General features: G+C 43.0%; 1 non-coding gene across 1 annotated transcript; it reads right to left on the bottom strand.

Annotated features, from left to right (window-relative positions):
- Window positions 1-3018: 3018 nt before the first annotated feature.
- Window positions 3019-3182, bottom strand: LOC132014826 (U1 spliceosomal RNA). Its single transcript, XR_009403460.1, has one exon. It is a non-coding gene; the product is annotated as a U1 spliceosomal RNA (small nuclear RNA).
- Between the last annotated feature and the right edge of the window lie 16127 nt (window positions 3183-19309).

The following is a 19309-nucleotide window of genomic DNA, read 5'->3' as shown; positions in this document are numbered from 1 at the left end:
CTGCCACAGGATGCAAACAGCAAGAGGTTCTTTATTGTATCGCAGGCGCCTGCGGGTGGTCAGCAGCTCCTGCTAGCTGAGCACACCAGGCTGGGGTGGTGCAGGATTTTTATAGACAGGTACAAACAAGTTTTGGGTGGGGCGGAGCTGATTGGCTGACAATTTGAACATTTGAAAAAGGCATACTTGGTGTTAGCAGATTGGCTTTGGAGGACCCGCGCGCGGGAAGAAAAAGGCGGGAAGGGGGAGTGAGGAGGGGGAGTTGGACCTTATTACTCAGCAGAGAAGCATCCTGCCTATGTGACTATGTGGTCCCCTGCTTACGTGACTATGCCTCGGCTATTAGCAGAAGGTATCTTGTTCAAACAGGAGACAAGTGTCACACCCTAAAAGCCAAGCGGTTACAGAAAGGCAAAAGAGCAGTTAATAAGTTAACAACTGGGGGGGAGGAGGGTCTTTCAGGCGCAACGTGAGGGGTCTGACTTCTTTCACACAAGGACGCAAAGGGACTTTAACTCAGGCCTTCACAGACAATGTGAGTTAGAAGACCGCTTTCCCAAATATGATGCCAGACATCAAGGCGGCAGAGAGTGGACCCTCAGCCCTTGCGTTTTCCCTTTGGAAGTGGGCCACTTCCTCCCTCATCCAAGCTTCTCTCCTCGCAGACGCTGTTCAGGGAGGATGCTTTTCCCAAAGAATGATGTTGCTCTGAATTCAGGGCCCCGCTGGCTCCTTCGGCATCCCGGCCCCTGTGTGAAACTGCTCTGTCTCCCTGAAATACGCTGTGCCACCAGAGGTGCTGGCCGCACCTCCAGGACCCTGGGGTGCAGGCGAAAGCTCTCGGGGTGTGTGGACAATCGCCAGCCTCAGAAAGAAGGCTTTCTTGCTTTACACAAAACCGGAACTGACTGGGCCTCCTCTGTGAAGCTCATTCATGGTACAGAGGTGATCCAGCCTTGCTCTGTACTACTGCGTGTACAGCCTTGCTCTGTACTACTGGGTGTACTATGTGTGAGGGGAAGGTGTTGGCATCCCACACTGAATTTTTTCTCACAGGGACATAAAGGGTTTTTACCTCAGGCTTTCACAGATAATCTGAGTTAGAAGACCATTTTCCCGCATAGGACGCCAGGCATTAAGGTGGCAGAGACCGGACCCTCCTCCTGAGAGCAGGAAACCAACCTCCCTTATGTAAAAGGCACTGCCCTGCTCAGAAATAAAAAGATGTCCTTCTCGCCAGGGACTTTAAAACAGAGGTTCTAAATTCTGCTTAGAACTCCCTCCAAATTAAAGCTCCCAAATAGCCCTCAGAGATGTATTTCTCCTTGTCTAAAATGCATAAAAACTGTCTTCCTTCATCCTTTATATTTCTGTAATGGCCTCCATTTCAATATTGGTTATTGATGCGTATTCAATGTCTCAGGTAAACTTACTCCTTAGTTTAGTTGGGAGACCTTGAAGGGTAAGGGAGGAACTTTTCCCTTTTTGTGTACCTTTTCCCAAGGAAATTAAATAGGATTCTTGCTGATTTACAAGGGTGTATCTGATGTGTATAGAGCTATTTAAGGAACCAAACTTAGAATCTGCGGATTAAAATGGCCACATTCCCTAGGAATGGTCACACGAGGTATGTAAGCATGGCCATGGGACATCACCCTACACATCTCCAATTAGTGTGCTGAGTTCACACATCACTGACGGGCCATATAGGTTTCGTGGGGGCCAGAGCGTGTCCTCCTGTGGGAATCAGGTTTTTGCAGTTAGTGTTGCTGGGGTCTCAGATGCTTTCCTCATACCTCAATATTTGATGCTTGAAAATATGGATGATTTATGGTTTGGGGGTACTGATTAGGCAATACAATCCTTTATGTCATCTGCATATTGGTTGGATGTGGTCTTATCCAAGTCTCTGATGTTTCCTGAAATAGTTGCCATTGTTAAAGCAGGATAATCTGCCTACAGAGTGACTGGCAGATCATTGGTTTCATGGCTGTGATGGCCAAGTTTGTTGCTGAAGTATCTTCCAAAACGATGTATCGCTCTTCTGCACGTGCCAATTTGCAACTCGAAAAGCCCAAAGGCATATTGCCCTGCTACTTTGCAGTCCTTGTCGTCAGTTCCCTGGAAGCTCAGGATGATAACACCTCTCGGTATTTTTTTTCAGGATTTTATTTATTTATTTGACAGAGACAGAGAGAAAGGACACAAGGAGAGAGACCAGCGGAAGGAGAGGGAGAAGCAGGTTCCCCACCAAGCAGGGGTCCCAATGTGGGGCTCCGTCCAAGGACCTGAGCTGAGGGCAGAGGCTTAACCCACTGAGCCACAGAGGCTCCCCAAAAGCTCTTATTAAATCCCAAACCCCATCTATGATAACTCAATTCTTCCTTTATACAATTTACCATAGTTAGGAAAACAGTAGGGATAAGAACAGAGGAAGTACAGGGAGCAATCTTACCTTGAAAAAGTATGTTCATTTTCAGGAAATGTGCCACACCACACATGTGTGAAAATGGTTCCTGCCACCATGGCAGGGCTAAGCTGATGGCAATTCCCTAAAGCCAAATCATCAGGAACACACCTCCCAGGAAACACACCCCATGGTCTCAGGAAGAGTGTGTTAGCAAAAACCTATTGTAGTTGGGAAATGCCCTTCACAGCGTCCTTCATGTTATAAGTGCGAGGGAACATCACCTAAAGGTGAGGAACACATTTTTACCGTGGTTCTTCATTTCTTTATTTTTTTGTTTGTTTGTTTTTGTTATTTTTATCAACATGACCAAATTTTATTTGGAATGAGAATTAAAAGGACAATTGACAGTTGAGGAATGTATATATATTCTGATCCAGTTGTACAACTAATGTAGGTCAAATTACCAAGGAAATTTTACATTATTTCATCAAGCAGCAATATAATCAAAAGGGCTAAAAACCATGCATTCATTAAGTAACTGGGAAGACCAAAATGCATCTTACCAGATAAAAATGTGTGAGAATACAAAGAGCATCCTGTCATTTACCAGGGAAAGAGCATGAAGGCAGTCCTCCCCATCACAAGTCAGGCAGTTGGGTTTTCCACATTTGGGGAAATTGCAAGAGTCAGCAGGACTGCAGGGCAATGGTCAAGCCTCATCCTGGGAAAACCACCTTCTTGATAGTGGCATTTTCCGGGCTAAGTAAAATATGACTCCCTCTTCTTCTGCCCCAGTCTAGCCTCATTGGCTGTCCAACCCCACACACATGTTCACTCGCCAGCCTGACCCCCCAAATCCTTGGCACCCTGTCCTGTCCTAAGCATCCTCACCTTCCACAGGAGTCTTTCTAATACAATGGAAGCAACAGCACAGCTACACCCTCTGTCCCAGGAATTCTCTGGCCCATAACCGCCCCGCAAGGGCGCCTGTTTGACATCAGACACGTCCCGCCCATGACATCAGGGGCAAACACACACATGCACACACGCATGCATGCACACAGAGCACTCATCACAGGGAAGGCTGTCCCAGCCTGAGAGGAACACGAGGGAAGACTTTCTAGCAGACAGAGAAGCACAGATCGATCTCTCTCTCTCTCTCTCTCTTTCCCCCTTTCCTTAGAACCTGTTTTGAGGAGACAGAGTGCATTGGCTGTACTTGTGGAGCTCAGCCTCCTAGTCAGTCCCCCACGCACCCCCCAGGCTTGGACACCCTGGGGGAGGGGCGGGGAATCCAAAGTCAGCAACTTCTGGGCCAGCCTTTGGTGTTGCCAGCAACACCCCAGGCCCTGAGAACACCACCAGGACCAGCTTCTTCACCAGGTGGGCTCCTAGGGCAGAGCCGCGGTACCCACTGGTGGCTGCCCGGAAGAGGGTGCCCAAGGATCCTGTTGCTGTGGGCAGGGCTGAAGGGATGGAATCCATCCCTTCAGCTCCCTTAGACTGGGCTCTGAGTTTACAGTAGGGGGTTAGCAGGGTTCCACAAGCCCTGCTCTGCCACTGCCTTCCCTCCCTCCAGCGTTTCCCCTCGGGTGAGATTTCTGCATCAAAGTTGGCCTGTGACTGAAAAAAAGCCAGGTCTGAGAAGCAAAGCAAAGCAAATACTCCCAAGAGACAAATACTTGGCAATTCTATGGTCATGGAAGGAGCCCCAAGGATCCTAATTTGCCATTGTCTTAATTTCACCTTGAGGGAGTGCTTTTCTTTTATGGGACTGTTGAAATTCGAAAAGCAAGGGGGGTGGGGGGATTTCCAACTTTAATTGTCACATGAGTTCATAGTGAGGTTGAGGCAGTAGGGATCCATGTTAATGCCAGGAACCTGTATGCATGTTCTATCACACAGCATGTGGGACACTGCAGACGTTGAGATGGTGAGATGATCCTGGATTCTCCAGGCAATCTCTGGGAAGACAAGGGGTTCTTAAAGCTGGAAGAGGCAGAGAAGGATATCAAAGGGATGCTGTGTGAGGAGGACTCTCCCTACTGGGGCTGGGGCTGAACATAGAGGAGGGGCCTCTAACAGCTAGAACAGGCAAAGAGACACAATGTCTGCTTCATCTAAAAAAACAGAAACTGCCTTATATTTTACCAGCAAAAGTGGTATTTGTCAGGATAAAACGGAAAGGTGATCTGGAAAAAATCAGCATTGGCAAATCCATAGGTGAGTCCAGAGAACAAATGGGAGGGACAGTGTTGAAAGAGGTCAATTGGGAAGATTGTTCTAAAAGTCCATTGGGGTGAACTGTGAGTTGGAAGAGCACTGGTGTCTCCCTGGGGGAACAAAGCTAGAGTTCCTGACTCTGGCCTGGTTAGTAGAGGCCTATGCCTGTGCAATGTCAAGTCCCTGTAAGGTCAGATCAGTCCCTCCCCTGTGGCTGCAGTGCCCTAGGAGGTAAGGAGGGCAGAGTAGCTCCCTTGCTAAAACCTCCAAACTGGAGGTTTCCCTCTGCACTTCCCATGAGGCCACTTGAGGTCATACTTATCCTTCCTTTTAGTGTGGTTTCCCTTGACTAATTTCCACCCTCTCCTAGAGCCTTCAGAAGAGAAGGTGCCCTGTGGACATCTGGATTTTAGTCCACTGAGATCCTTGTTGGGAACTTACACCCTCAGAAATGTAAGGTAAAAAATGTGTGTGAGTAGAGCCCTTTCTGGGATCCTTGGGGACCAGCAGGGGAGTGCCTGGATGAGAGCAAGGAATCCCTGCCCCCCTGTTAGCACCAGCTTTGCAGTCCAGGGCTTTGACACAACTGGTGGCTCTCACTCTCTCCCTAGGGATCAGAAGTCAGCCCTAGGTTCAGTGTTACCAAAGAGACACCCTAGAAAGGCTGTGAGAGAGCCCGCACTTCCCATGAGGCCATTTGAGGTCATGCTTATCCTTCCCGGGGAAGACATTGGAGAGAAGAAATGAGCAGGGCAGGCTCAGGGGCTTTCAAGAGCCATGCCCACTGACACAGGAGGGCTCTTACCACAGACCTCAGGGCAGCATCCTCTCAGCCCCCACGCAAGGGGCAGGGGTCTCCTGCACTCTGCCCCCCGTGTTGAGGAAAAACTCTTCCAGAAAAGCTGATGAGATGGCAGCAGTGGAGAAACAGTAGAAGCTCACTTTCCACAGGTTCTGCCTCAGCCCCCAGGTGCACCTCCAAAGGCTCTGGGACTGGGCCTCACAGCAGGGGCTGCCACTGCACAGCGCTCCCAGGGGTGTAGGCTGACCCCGCTTGATGGAGGAGGAGGCACTCAGTGCTGAAGTCCCTGGGCAAGGCCAGGAAGGAGGTTTCCCCATGCACAAGCCACAGGTGGTTAAGTCACCCCTGCTGGACCCCATCCTCCTGCCAGAGATGGTGGGAAGCAGGGAGACTGCCCACAATGGCTAGACGTTCAACCAGGTGGAAATGAAGCCACTACCCTGGCGAGGTCTCCATCCCCTCCAACCTGGAAAGCAGGGCAGCCCTCCATGGGCGTCCTGGGACCACTCAATCCTCCTGCTTCATCCTTCTCAAGTAGCCTATTGGGCCCATAAAGGCACAGTCTTCTCTCAAAAAGAAAAAAAAATACACAACGAAAGCTGCCCTTTTTTCTGACTCAGTGGTTTGTAAATACAAACTTGTAAGTGTTTTCTTACTTCAAGGTTGCACCCTGGCTCTGGCTCTGCATTCTGTACAAGTCTGTATTCAGACTGTACAAGTCTGTACAGACTGGATTTACTCTCCTACCTGAAAAAACAAAGCAAATGCAAAGACACATAAGATGCATGAAATGCAGATTTCCACGTTTCTGGGCACAGGGGAAGAAGAGAACCTTCCTAGACAGGAAAGCACACAGGTGAGCAGAGCCCTATATTGGCTCCAAGGAACTGGCTCAAGAGAGTTTCCAAGCAAGGCCAGGGGGCAGGGGAACCTGAGCAGGAGCCCCATCGACATCCTGGAGCTGAGGACACTGAGCTGTGAGACCCCAGGATGCTGTCCCAAGGAAGACAGTGTTACAAAAAGTCACCTAGCCAGAGCTGTGCAGGGGCTCTGAGGTGACATGTAGTACGGTCCTACCCAGGGCCTCCATGGATGGCAAGGTCTGCAACTTGGGGGCAATCATTTGAAAGCTTTAGGGAGAACAGCGCCTGGAGCTCTCACAGGAAAAATGACCGTAACCAGGAGGCAGATCAGTCATCTGAACTGAACCCACAGCTGATGCAGATGGGACAACCACCAGAAAATGACATAAGAACTTTTAGTGTGTTTACAATCAATTGAAAATGAGAAATAAATAAAAAAATATAAACAAGACCCCATCTAAGAGATGAAAGTGACAATGTCTGAAAGGAATGTACGGCAAGAGATCGACAGCAATGAGAAAATGTAGAATAGAAATTCTGATAGAATCGTGTTGACTCTGTAGATCCCTTTGAGTAGTATGGCCTTAGGAACTACAGTAAATCGGCCATACATGAGCAAAGTTTCTTGCCCATTAGGTCTGTAATTTCCTACAGCAATGTTTTTTACTATTCAGTGATCAGGTCTTACTTCTCCTTGAAGGAACTGATGCCTACATATTCTACTGTTTTGGGTGCCACTGTCAATGGAATTGCTTTCTTAATCTCCTTCTCTGATCGATCGTTGTTAGTGCATGGAAGCACACCTGATTGTGTGTATACATGTCCCTGCAACCTTACAGAATGAGTTTATGGACACTAATATTCTTGTGTGTGGATGACTTGAGATTTTTCTATGCTTAGGAGCATGTCCTCTGTAAATAGAGATGCAGGTTGACCCTTGAAGAATGTAGGGTTAAGGGTGCTGACTCTCAAAGTCAAAAATATGTGTATAATGTTTGGCTGCCCAAGACTGAACTAGTAATAGTAGCTGTGGACTGGAAGCCTTAGTGAAAACATAGTCAACTGATGCCTCTTTTGCAAGTTATTTGTATTTTACAATGTATACATATAATAAAGTAAACTAGAGAAACAAATGGTATTAGGATAATCATAAGGAAGAGAGCATATAGTTAAAGTAGTATGCTTTGTTTATAAAAAGGGCACCCAGAAGTGTACATGTGCTGTTCTAACCTGTGTTGTACAAGGTTTTATTTCTTCCTTCCCACACGCTATTTACACGCTTGAGATTTGAAAGATACTCTAGCTGAGGATAGAATTCTATCCTTCTGCGTGTGGTCACCTTTGGATTTTGCCCTCAGTGAAGAGGAGCAACAGATGGGAGTTTGCCTCAGCCCCGGAGCCTTGGATCAACACCCACAGGGATAGTAAGACTACAGGAGTCCTTGCTCTTTGGACACATGCTCCAACTTGAAGGACCACAGTTTCCACGGAGACCATTGCAAGTAGGGCTCAGGGCTCTGGAGCTTCCCCCAGCAGGATGCCAGAGCAATCTCACCCTCTCACCTTCCCAACTTCCCTCTCTCTTTCCCCCTACACTCCATGTTGCCACTCCCCCGCCTCCACCATCCTCCTGCTCCTTTATAGCATTCCATAGGCATGCTTCTCCCTGCCACCAGCATCCACAGCTGAGGCCTCAGAGCTCTTCTGGGTGGGGAGCTCAGTGTTGTTCCAACTGTTACCCTCTAGATATTTCTCCCACCCTTGCTTAAATCTAAGTCAGTTGCATGTCACAGACTTGTAAACATTTTTGCCAACAAGAAAATAGTGGAGGGTGTGTGTGCATCTGTGTGTGTGTGTGTGTGTTGCCTTGGAAATTGTAAGGCCCTGCATCAGGAATCTGGAGTGTCTCCCCTCAGGAAAGGATTGGGGAATTATCTTGGTCCTTGCAGGTCAAGAGCCATTCTGAGCCCTGAAAGAATTCTAAATGTTGGCGGACACTTCCAAGATCAACCCAGAGATCCTATACTTTTAGTGCTTGTTGGGTTTCCCATGTGTGCTCAGAAGTCCACTGGCTGACAAAAGTTGGCACACTAAGTAGAGAAGTAGACCAAGATACACAATATTCCCTGGATGACCACATTACTCTCTGCCCTCACTGCAGTCCTCCGAAAATGGGAATGGGCAGTCTAAATGCCTTGCATTCAGTAGAGAATAGGAGGAATAGTGGAACAGCGGAGTAAGAGTTCAAGTTATTATATCCTTAGACTCTATTTGAGGGCATATGAAAACTCTACTGAGAAGTTTTGTGGGTTATTCAGGTGGTTAGGAGGGGTTAATGGAGCCTGCAATTACACAACTCAGTATAATTTAATAATGTAATATCTTTCCCACTTCACAGGGTTTTTCTATCTTTTTATCTGATGCCAGGACTGAATCTAAGTATATGTGTACTATCCCATTGATTGATTTGCAATTGTTGAACCATCCTTGCAACCCAGGAATAAATCACACCTTGTCATGGTGAATAATCTTTTTTTTTAAATTCTTTATTTTTTATAAACATTTATGTTTATCCCCAGGGGTACAGGTCTGTGAATCACCAGGTTTACACACTTCACAGCATTCACCAAAGCACATACCCTCCCCAATGTCCATAATCCCACCCCCTTCTCCCAAACCCCCTCCCCCCAGCAACCCTCAGTTTGTTTTGTGAGATTAAGAGTCACTTATGGTTTGTCTCCCTCCCAATCCCATCTTGTTTCATTGATTCTTCTTCTACCCACTTAAGCCCCCATGTTGCATCACCACTTCCTCATATCAGGGAGATCATACGATAGTTGTCTTTCTCCGCTTGACTTATTTCACTAAGCATGATACGCTCTAGTTCCATCCATGTTGTTGCTAATGGCAAGATTTCATTACTTTTGATGGCTGCATAGTATTCCATTGTGTATATATACCACCTCTTCTTGATCCATTCATCTGTTGATGGACATCTAGGTTCTTTCCATAGTTTGGCGATTGTGGACATTGCTGCTCTAAACATTCGGGTGCACGTGGCCCTTTGGATCACTACGTTTGTATCTTTAGGGTTAATACCCAGTAGTGCAATTGCTGGGTCATAGGGCAGTTCTATTTTCAACATTTTGAGGAACCTCCATGCTGTTTTCCAGAGTGGCTGCACCAGCTTGCATTCCCACCAACAGTGTAGGAGGGTTCCCCTTTCTCCACATCCTCGCCAGCATCTGTCATTTCCTGACTTGTTGATTTTAGCCATTCTGACTGGTGTGAGGTGATATCTCATTGTGGTTTTGATTTGTATTTCCCTGATGCCGAGTGATATGGAGCACTTTTTCATGTGTCTGTTGGCCATCTGGATGTCTTCTTTGTAGAAATGTCTGTTCATGTCCTCTGCCCATTTCTTGATTGGATTATTTGTTCTTTGGGTGTTGAGTTTGCTAAGTTCTTTATAGATTCTGGACACTAGTCCTTTATCTGATATGTCGTTTGCAAATATCTTCTCCCATTCTGTCAGTTGTCTTTTGATTTTGTTAACTGTTTCCTTTGCTGTGCAAAAACTTTTGATCTTGATGAAATCCCAATAGTTCATTTTTGCCCTTGCTTCCCTTGCCTTTGGCGTTGTTCCTAGGAAGATGTTGCTGTGGCTGAGGTTGAAGAGGTTGCTGCCTGTGTTCTCCTCAAGGATTTTGATGGATTCCTTTCACACATTGAGGTCCTTAATCCATTTTGAGTCTATTTTCGTGTGTGGTGTAAGGAAATGGTCCAATTTCGTTTTTCTGCATGTGGCTGCCAATTTTCCAGGCACCATTTATTGAAGAGGCTGTCTATTTTCCATTGGACATTCTTTCCTGCTTTGTCGAAGATTAGTTGACTGTAGAGTTGAGGGTCTATTTCTGGGCTCTCTATTCTGTTCCATTGATCTATGTGTCTGTTTTTGTGCCAGTACAATGCTGTCTTGATGATGACAGCTTTGAAATAGAGCTTGAAGTCCGGAATTGTGATGCCACCAACGTTGGCTTTTTCAATATCCCTTTGGCTATTCGAGGTCTTTTCTGGTTCCATATAAATTTTAGAATTATTTGTTCCATTTCTTTGAAAAAGATGGATGGTACTTTGATAGGAATTGCATTAAATGTGTAGATTGCTTTAGGTAGCATAGACATTTTCACAGTATTTATTCTTCCAATCCAGGAGCATGGAACATTTTTCCATTTTTTGTGTCTTCCTCAATTTCTTTCATGAGTACTTTATAGTTTTCTGAGTATAGATTCTGTGCCTCTTTGGTTAGGTTTATTCCTAGGTATCTTATGGTTTGGGGTGCAATTGTAAATGGGATTGAATCCTTAATTTCTCTTTCTTCTGTCTTGCTGTTGGTGTAGAGAAATGCAACTGATTTCTGTGCATTGATTTTATATCCTGACACTTTACTGAATTCCCGTATAAGTTCTAGCAGTTTTGTAGTGGAAACTTTTGGGTTTTCCCCATATAGTATCATATCATCTGCGAAGAGTGATAATTTGACTTCTTCTCTGCCGATTTGGATGCCTTTAATTTCCTTTTGTTGTCTGATTGCTGAGGCTAGGACCTCTAGTACTATGTTGAATAGCAGTGGTGATAATGGACTTCCCTGCCGTGTTCCTGACCTTAGCGGAAAAGCTTTCAGTTTTTCTCCATTGAGAAATATTTGCGGTGGGTTTTTCATAGATGGCTTTGATGATATTGAGGTATGGGCCCTCTATCCCTACACTTTGAAGAGTTTTGATCAGGAAGGGATGCTGTACTTTGTAAAATGCCTTTTCAGCATCTATTGAGAGTATCATATGGTTCTTGTTCTTTCTTTTATTGATGTGTTGTATCACATTGACTGATTTGCAGATGTTGAACCAACCTTGTATCCCTGGAATAAATCCCACTTGGTCGTGGTGAATAATCCTTTTAATGTACTGTTGAATCCTATTGGGTAGTATTTTGGTGAGTATTTTCGCATCTGTGTTCATCAAGGATATCGGTCTATAGCTCTCTTTTTTGATGGGATCCTTGTCTGGTTTGGGGATCAAGGTGATGCTGGCCTCATAAAATGAGTTTGGAAGTTTTCCTTCCATTTCTATTTTTTGAAACAGTTTCAGGAGAATAAGAATTAGTTCTTCTTTAAATGTTTGGTAGAATTCCACCGGGAAGCCGTCTGGCCCTGGGCTTTTGTTTGTTTGGAGATTTTTAATGACTGTTTCAATCTCCTTACTGGTTATGGGTCTGTTCAGGCTTTCTATTTCTTCCTGGTTCAGTTGTGGTAGTTTATATGTTTCTAGGAATGCATCCATTTCTTCCAGATTGTCAAATTTATTGGTGTAGAGTTGCTCATAGTATGTTCTTATAATTGTTTGAATTTCTTTGGTGTTAGTTGTGATCTCTCCTCTTTCATTCATGATTTTATTTATTTGGGTCCTTTCTCTTTTCTTTTTGATAAGTTGGGCCAGGGGTTTGTCAATTTTATTAATTCTTTCAAAGAACCAGCTCCTAGTTTCGTTGATTTGTTCTATTGTTTTTTTGGTTTCTATTTCATTGATTTCTGCTCTGATCGTTATGATTTCTCTTCTCCTGCTGGGCTTAGGGTTTCTTTTTTGTTCTTTCTCCAGCTCCTTTAGGTGTAGGGTTAGGTTGTGTACCTGAGACCTTTCTTGTTTTTTGAGAAAGGCTTGTACTACTATATATTTTCCTCTCAGGACTGCCTTTGTTGTGTCCCACAGATTTTGAACCGTTGTATTTTCATTATCATTTGTTTCCATGATTTTTTTCAATTCGTCTTTAATTTCCCCGTTGACCCATTCATTCTTTAGAAGGATGCTGTTTAGTCTCTATGTATTTGGGTTCCTTTCAAACTACCTTTTGTGGTTGAGTTCTAGCTTTAGAGCATTGTGGTCTGAAAATATGCAGGGAATGATCTCAATCTTTGATACCAGTTGAGTCCTGATTTAGGACCAAGGATGTGATCTATTCTGGAGAATGTTCCATGTGCACTAGAGAAGAATGTGTATTCTGTTGCTTTGGGATGAAATATTCTGAATATATCTGTGATGTCCATCTGGTCCAGTGTGTCATTTAAGGCCTTTATATCCTTGCTGATCTTTTGCTTGGATGACCTGTCCATTTCAGTGAGGGGAGTGTTAAAGTCCCCTACTATCATTGTATTATTGTTGATGTGTTTCTTTGATTTTGTTATTAATTGGTTTATATAGTTGGCTGCTCCCACATTGGGGGCATAGATATTTAAAATTGTTAAATCTTCTTGTTGGACAGACCCTTTGAGTATGATATAGTGTCCTTCCTCATCTCTTATTATAGTCTTTGGCTTAAAATCTAATTGATCTGATATAAGGATTGCCACTCCTGCTTTCTTCTGATGTCCATTAGCATGGTAAATTCTTTTCCACCCCCTCACTTTAAATCTGGAGGTGTCTTCGGGCTTAAAATGTGTTTCTTGGAGGCAACATATAGATGGGTTTTGTTTTTTTATCCATTCTGATACCCTGTGTCTTTTGACAGGGGCATTTAGCCCATTCACATTCAGGGTAACTATTGAGAGATATGAATTTAGTGCCATTGTATTGCCTGTAAGGTGACTGTTACTGTATATGGTCTCTGTTCCTTTCTGATCTACCACTTGTAGGCTCTCTCTTTGCTTAGAGGACCCCTTTCAAGATTTCCTGTAGAGCTGGTTTGGTATTTGCAAATTCTTTCAGTTGTTGTTTGTCCTGGAAGCTTTTAATCTCTCCTTCTATTTTCAATGATAGCCTAGCTGGATATAGTATTCTTGGTTGCATGTTTTTCTCGTTTAGTGCTCTGAAAATATCATGCCAGCTCTTTCTGGCCTGCCAGGTCTCTGTGGATAAGTCAGCTGCCAATCTAATATTTTTACCATTGTATGTTACAGACTTCTTTTCCTGGGCTGCTTTCAGGATTTTCTCTTTGTCACTGAGACTTGTAAATTTTACTATTAGGTGACGGGGTGTGGGCCTATTCTTATTGATTTTGAGGGGCGTTCTCTGAGCCTCCTGAATTTTGATGCTTGTTCCCTTTGCCATATTGGGGAAATTCTCCCCAATAATTCTCTCCAGTATACCTTCTGCTCCCCTCTCTCTTTCTTCTTCTTCTGGAATCCCAATTATTCTAATGTTGTTTCGTCTTATGGTGTCACTTATCTCTCGAATTCTCCCCTCGTGGTCCAGTAGCTGTTTGTCCCTCTTTTGCTCAGCTTCTTTATTCTCTGTCCTTTGGTCTTCTATATCACTAATTCTTTCTTCTGCCTCATTTATCCTAGCAGTGAGAGCTCCATTTTTTATTGCACCTCATTAATAGCTTTTTTGATTTCAACTTGGTTCAATTTTAGTTCTTTTATTTCTCCAGAAAGGGCTTTTATATCTCTCGAGAGGGTTTCTCTAATATCTTCCATGCCTTTTTCGAGCCCGGCTAGAACCTTGAGAATTGTCATTCTGAACTCTAGATCTGACATATTACCAATGTCTGTATTGATTAGGTCCCTAGCCTTCGGTACTGCCTCTTGTTCTTTTTTTTGTGTTGAATTTTTCCGTCTTGTCATTTTGCTTAGATAAGGGTATATGAAGGAGCAAGTAAAATACTAAAAGGGAGGCAACAACTCCAGGAAAATATGCTTTAACCAAATCAGAAGAAATCCCAAATCGTGAGGGAGGAGAAAGGGGATAAAAAGAGGTTCAAAAGGAAGATAGAAAAAAAAAACAGAAAAAAAAAAAGAATTAAAAAAAAGAAAACGAATAAAGAAAAATATAAAAAAGAATATATATATATATATTAGATAAACTAGTTAAAAAACGTTAAAAAAGAAAAGGGTAAAAATTAGAAAAAAAATTTTAACCCGAAGGCGAGAAAAAAGAAAAAAAAAAAAAGAAAAAAAATTAAATTAACTGCAAGACTAAAAAAAAAATCTCAGGGAGAATGCCATGAGTTCCGTGCTTTGCTTTCTCCTCCTCTGGAATTCTGCTGCTCTCCTTGTTATTGAAACCACACTCCTTGGTAGGTGAACTTGGCCTTGGCTGGATTTCTTGCTGATCTTCTGGGGGAGTGGCCTGGTGTAGTGATTCTCAAGTGTCTTTGCCCCAGGCGGAATTGTACCGCCCTTACCAGGGGCCAGGTGAGTAATCCGCTCGGGTTCGCTTTCAGGAGCTTTTGTTCCCTGAGCGCTTTCCGTAGAGTTCCAGAGGATGTGAATACAAATGGCGGCCTCCTGGTCTCCGGCCAGGAGGATCCGAGAGCCCGGGGACCCACTCCTCAGTGCACCCTCAGAGAACAGTGCCCCTTACTCCCATCTGCCTGACTTCCAGCCACACTCCGAGCTCACCGAGCCTGTTGCTGGTTCAAGGTCACCCCGAGCTGCGAGGTTCAAAAAGGAAGAACCTATATTTATATTAGATAAACTAGTTAAAAAACGTTAAAAAAGAAAAGGGTAAAAATTAAAAAAAAAATTTTAACCCGAAGGCGAGAAAAAAGAAAAAAAAAAAGAGAAAGAAAAAAATTAAATTAACTGCAAGACTAAAAAAAAAAAATCTCAGGGAGAAAGCCATGTCGGCTCTGTCTCTGTAGCCAGTTTTCCCATTCCAATGGGAAACGGTTTAGCCTCTGGAGCGATGTCCCTCAGCGGAACAGACTTTTAAAAGTCCCGATTTTGTGCTCAGTTGCTCTGCCGCTTGCCAGGAGCCAGCCCCTCCCCCCGGGGTCTATCTTCTTGTCGCTTTGGATTCACGTCTCCGCCAGTCCTACCTTTCAGAAAGTGGTTGTTTTTCTGTGTCCAGAATTGCTGTTCTTCTTCTCTTCGATCTGCCGATGGATTTGTAGGTGTTTGCAATCTTTAGATAAGCTATCTAGCTGATCTCCGGCTAGCTGATGTAGTCTCAGCCTGCTACTTCTCCGCCATCTTGACTCCTCATAAATAAATAAATCTTGCTCTGGGAAGGGGGGATGGGAGCAGTGCAGAACTGAGGGGTCTCCTCCCAAGGACTGGGGACGGGGCTCGAAACCGCGCCCCTCCTACCTCCTTAAATTCCATAAATTCTAGTGGTTCTATTACCCATCTTCTTCCCAGTTTCCCTGGTGTTCAACTTTTTTTTTTTGGTTTTGAATATTTATAATATTTCATATAATTGCCTTAACTTCAGATTTACATAATTTAATTTTTTAAAATATTTTAAAATTATTTTCAGCGTAACAGTATTCATTGTTTTTGCACCACACCCAGTACTCCATGCAATCCGTGCTTCTCCAATACCCACCACCTGATTAGCCCAACCCTCATGCCCCGCCCCTTCAAAAGCCTCAGATTGTTTTTCAAAGTCCATAGTCTCTCATGGTTCACCTCCCCTTCCAATTTCCTTCAACCCCTTCTCCTTTCAAACTCCCCTTGTCCTCCATGTTATTTGTTATGCTCCACAAATAAGTGAAACCATATGATAATTTACTCTCTCTGCTTGACTTATTTCACTCAGCATAATCTCTTCCAGTCCTGTCCATGTTGTCACAAAAGTTGGGTATTCATCCTTTCTGATGGAGGCATAATACTCCAGCGTGTGTATGGACCACATCTTCCTTATCTATTTGTCTATTGAAGGGCATCTTGGTTCTTTCCACAGTTTGGTGACTGTGGCCATTGCTGCTATAAACATTGGGGTACAGATGGCCCTTCTTTTCACTACATCTGTATCTTTGGGGTAAATACCCAGTAATGCAATTGCAGGGTCATAGGGAATCTGTATTTTTAATTTCTTGAGGAATCTCCACACTGATTTCCAAAATGGCTTCACCAAACTTGCCCTTTCTCCACATTCTCTCCAACACATGTTGTTTCTTGTCTTGCTAATTTTGACCATTCTAAGTGGTGTAAGGTTACCACAATGTGGTTTTGATTTGAATCTCCCTGATGGCTAGTGATGATGAACATTTTTTCATGTGTCTGATAGCCATTTGTATGTCTTCATTGGAGAAGACTCTGTTCATATCTTCTGCCCATTTTTTGATATGCTTGTCTGTTTTGTGTGTGTTGAGTTGGAGGAGTTCTTTATAGATCCTGGATATCAACCTTTTGTCTGTACTGTCATTTGCAAATATCTTCTCTCATTCCGTGGGTTGCCTCTTTGTTTTCTTGACTGTTGCCTTTGCTGTGCAGAAGCTTTTGATCTTGATGAAGTCCCAAAAGTTTATTTTCGCTTTTGTTTCCTTTGCCTTTGGAGACATATCTTGAAAGAAGTTGCTGTGGCTGATATGGAAGAGATTGCTGCCTATGTTCTCCTCTAGGATTCTCACGTTGAGGTCTTTTATCCATTTTGAGTTTATCTTTGTGTACGGTGTAAGAGCATAGTCAAGTATCATTCTTCTACATATAGCTGTAAAATTTTCCCAGCATCATTTATTGAAGAGACTGTCTTTTTTCCATTGTATATTTTTTCCTGTTTTGTCGAAGATTATTTGCCCATGGAGTTGAGGGTCCATATCTGGGATCTCTACTCTGTTCCACTGGTCTATGTGTCTGTTTTTATGCCAGTACCATGCTGTCTTGGTGATCACAGCTTTGTAGGAAAGCTTGAAATCAGGCAACGTGTTGCTTCCAGTTTTATTTTTGTTTTTCAACATTTCCTTAGCAATTTGGGGTCTCTTCTGATTCCATACAAATTTTTGGATTATTTGCTCCAGCTCTTTGAAAAATACCAGTGGAATTTTGATCGGAATGGCATTAAAAGTATAGAATGCTCTAAGCAGTATAGACATTTTAAAAATGTTTATTCTTCTGATCCAAGAGCATGGAATGGACTTCCATCTTTCTTTGTCTTCTTCAATTTTTTTCAAGAGTGTTCTGTAATTCCTCAAATACAGATCCTTTACCCCTTTGGTTAGGTTTATTCCCAGGTTTTTATGTTTCTCGGTGCTATAGTAAATGGAATCGATTCTCTAATTTCCCTTTCTGTATTTACATTGTTAGTGTATAAGAAAGCCACTGATTTATGTACATTGACTTTGTATCCTGCCACGTTGCTGAATTGTTGTATGAGTTCTAGTAGATTGGGGGTGGAGTCTTTTGTGTTTTCCATATAAAGAATCATGTCATCTGTGAAGAGAGAGAGTTTGACTTCTTCATTGCCAATTTGGATACCTTTTATTTCTCTTTATTGTCTGATTGCTGTTGCTAAGACTTCTAAATACTATGTTGAACAAGAGTGTTGAGAGTGGGCATCCTTGTCGTGTTCCTGATCTCAACGGGAAGGCTGCAAGCTTTTTGCCATGAGGATGATATTTGCTGAGGTCTTTCATAGATAGATTTTATGAAGTTGACGAATGTTCTCTCTATCCCTATACCTTGAAGCGTTTTATTCAGGAATGGATGCTGGATTTGTCAAATGCTTTTTCTGCATCAATTGAGAGGACCATGTGGTTCTTTTCTCTTCTCTTATTAATTTTTTCTATCACATTGATTATTTGCGAATGTTGAACCTTCCTTGTAGCTCAGGAGTGAATCCCACCTGTTCATGGTGGATAATCCTTTTAATGTGCTGTTGGATACTGTTTGCTAGGATCTTGTTGAGAATCTTAGCATCCACATTCATCAGTGATATGGGTCTGAACGTCTCCTTTTTAATAGGGTCTTTGCCTGGTTTGGGGATCAAGGTAATGCTGGCTTCATAGAAAGAATCTGGAAATTTTCCTTCTGATTCAGTTTTTTGAAACAGCTTCAGGAAAATTGGTGTTATTTTTTCTTTGAAGGTTTGGTAGAATTCCCCAGGGAATCTGTCAGGTCCTGGGCTCTAGTTTTTTGGGAGGTTTTTGATCACTCCTTCAATCTCGTTATTAGATCCCGGTCTATTCAGGTTGTCAATATTTTCCTGGTTCCATTTTCGGAGTTTATAGTTTTCCAGGAAATTATCTATTTCATCTAGGTTGCTTAGCTTATCGGAATATAACTGTTGATAATAACTTCTGATGATTGTTTCTACTTCCTTGGTGTTCGTTGTGATCTCTCCCTTTTCATTCATAATTTTATGTATTTGGGCTTTCTCTCTTTTCTTTTGGATTAGTGTGGACAATGGTTTATCATTCTTATTGATTCTTTCAAAAAACCAGCTTCTAGTTTCATTGATACATTTTGCTGTATCTCTGGTTTCTACCTCATTGATCTCAGCTCTAATCTTGATGATTTCCCTTCTTATGTGTCGAGTTGGTTTGATTTGTTGTTGATTCTCCAGTTCTTTAAGGTGTAGAGACAGCTTCTGTGTTCTGGATTTTTCAATTTTTTTGAGGGAGGCTTGGATGGCTATGTATTTCCCCCTTAGGACCGCCTTTGCTGTATCCCATAGGTTTTGGACAGAAGTGTCTTCATTCTCATTGGTTTCCATGAATTGTTTAAGTTCTACTTTGATCTCCTTGTTGATCCAAGCATTCTTCAGCAAGGTGGTCTTTAGTTTCCAGGTGTTTGAGTTCCTTCGGAACTTTTCCTTGTGATTGAGCTCCAGTTTCAAAGCATTGTGATCTGAGAATGTGCCGTGAATAATCTCAGTCTTTTGGTATGGGTTGAGTCCTAATTTGTGACCCAGTATGTAGTTTATTCTTGAGAATATTCCATGTGCACTCGAGAAGAATGAGTATTCTTTTGTTTTAGGGTGGAATGTTCTGTATATATCTATGAGGTCCATCTGGTCCAATGTGTCATTCAATGCTCTTGTTTCTTTATTGATTTTCTTTTATGATCTGTCTATTCCTCTGATAGGCATGTTAAGATCTCCTACTATTAATGCATTCATATCACTATGATTCTTTATCTAGATTAACAGTTTTCTTATGTAATTGGCTGCTCCCAAATTGGGGGCATAGATATTTACAATTGTTAGATCATCTAGATCATCTTGGTGGATAGTCCCTTTTAGAATGAGGTAGGGTCCTTCTTTATCTCTGACTCAAGTCTTTAGTTTAAAAATCTAG

Source organism: Mustela nigripes, chromosome 3 (genome assembly GCF_022355385.1).
Source record: "Mustela nigripes isolate SB6536 chromosome 3, MUSNIG.SB6536, whole genome shotgun sequence".
Taxonomy (NCBI): Eukaryota; Metazoa; Chordata; class Mammalia; order Carnivora; family Mustelidae; genus Mustela; species Mustela nigripes.
This window is presented reverse-complemented; position numbering and strand designations above follow the sequence as displayed.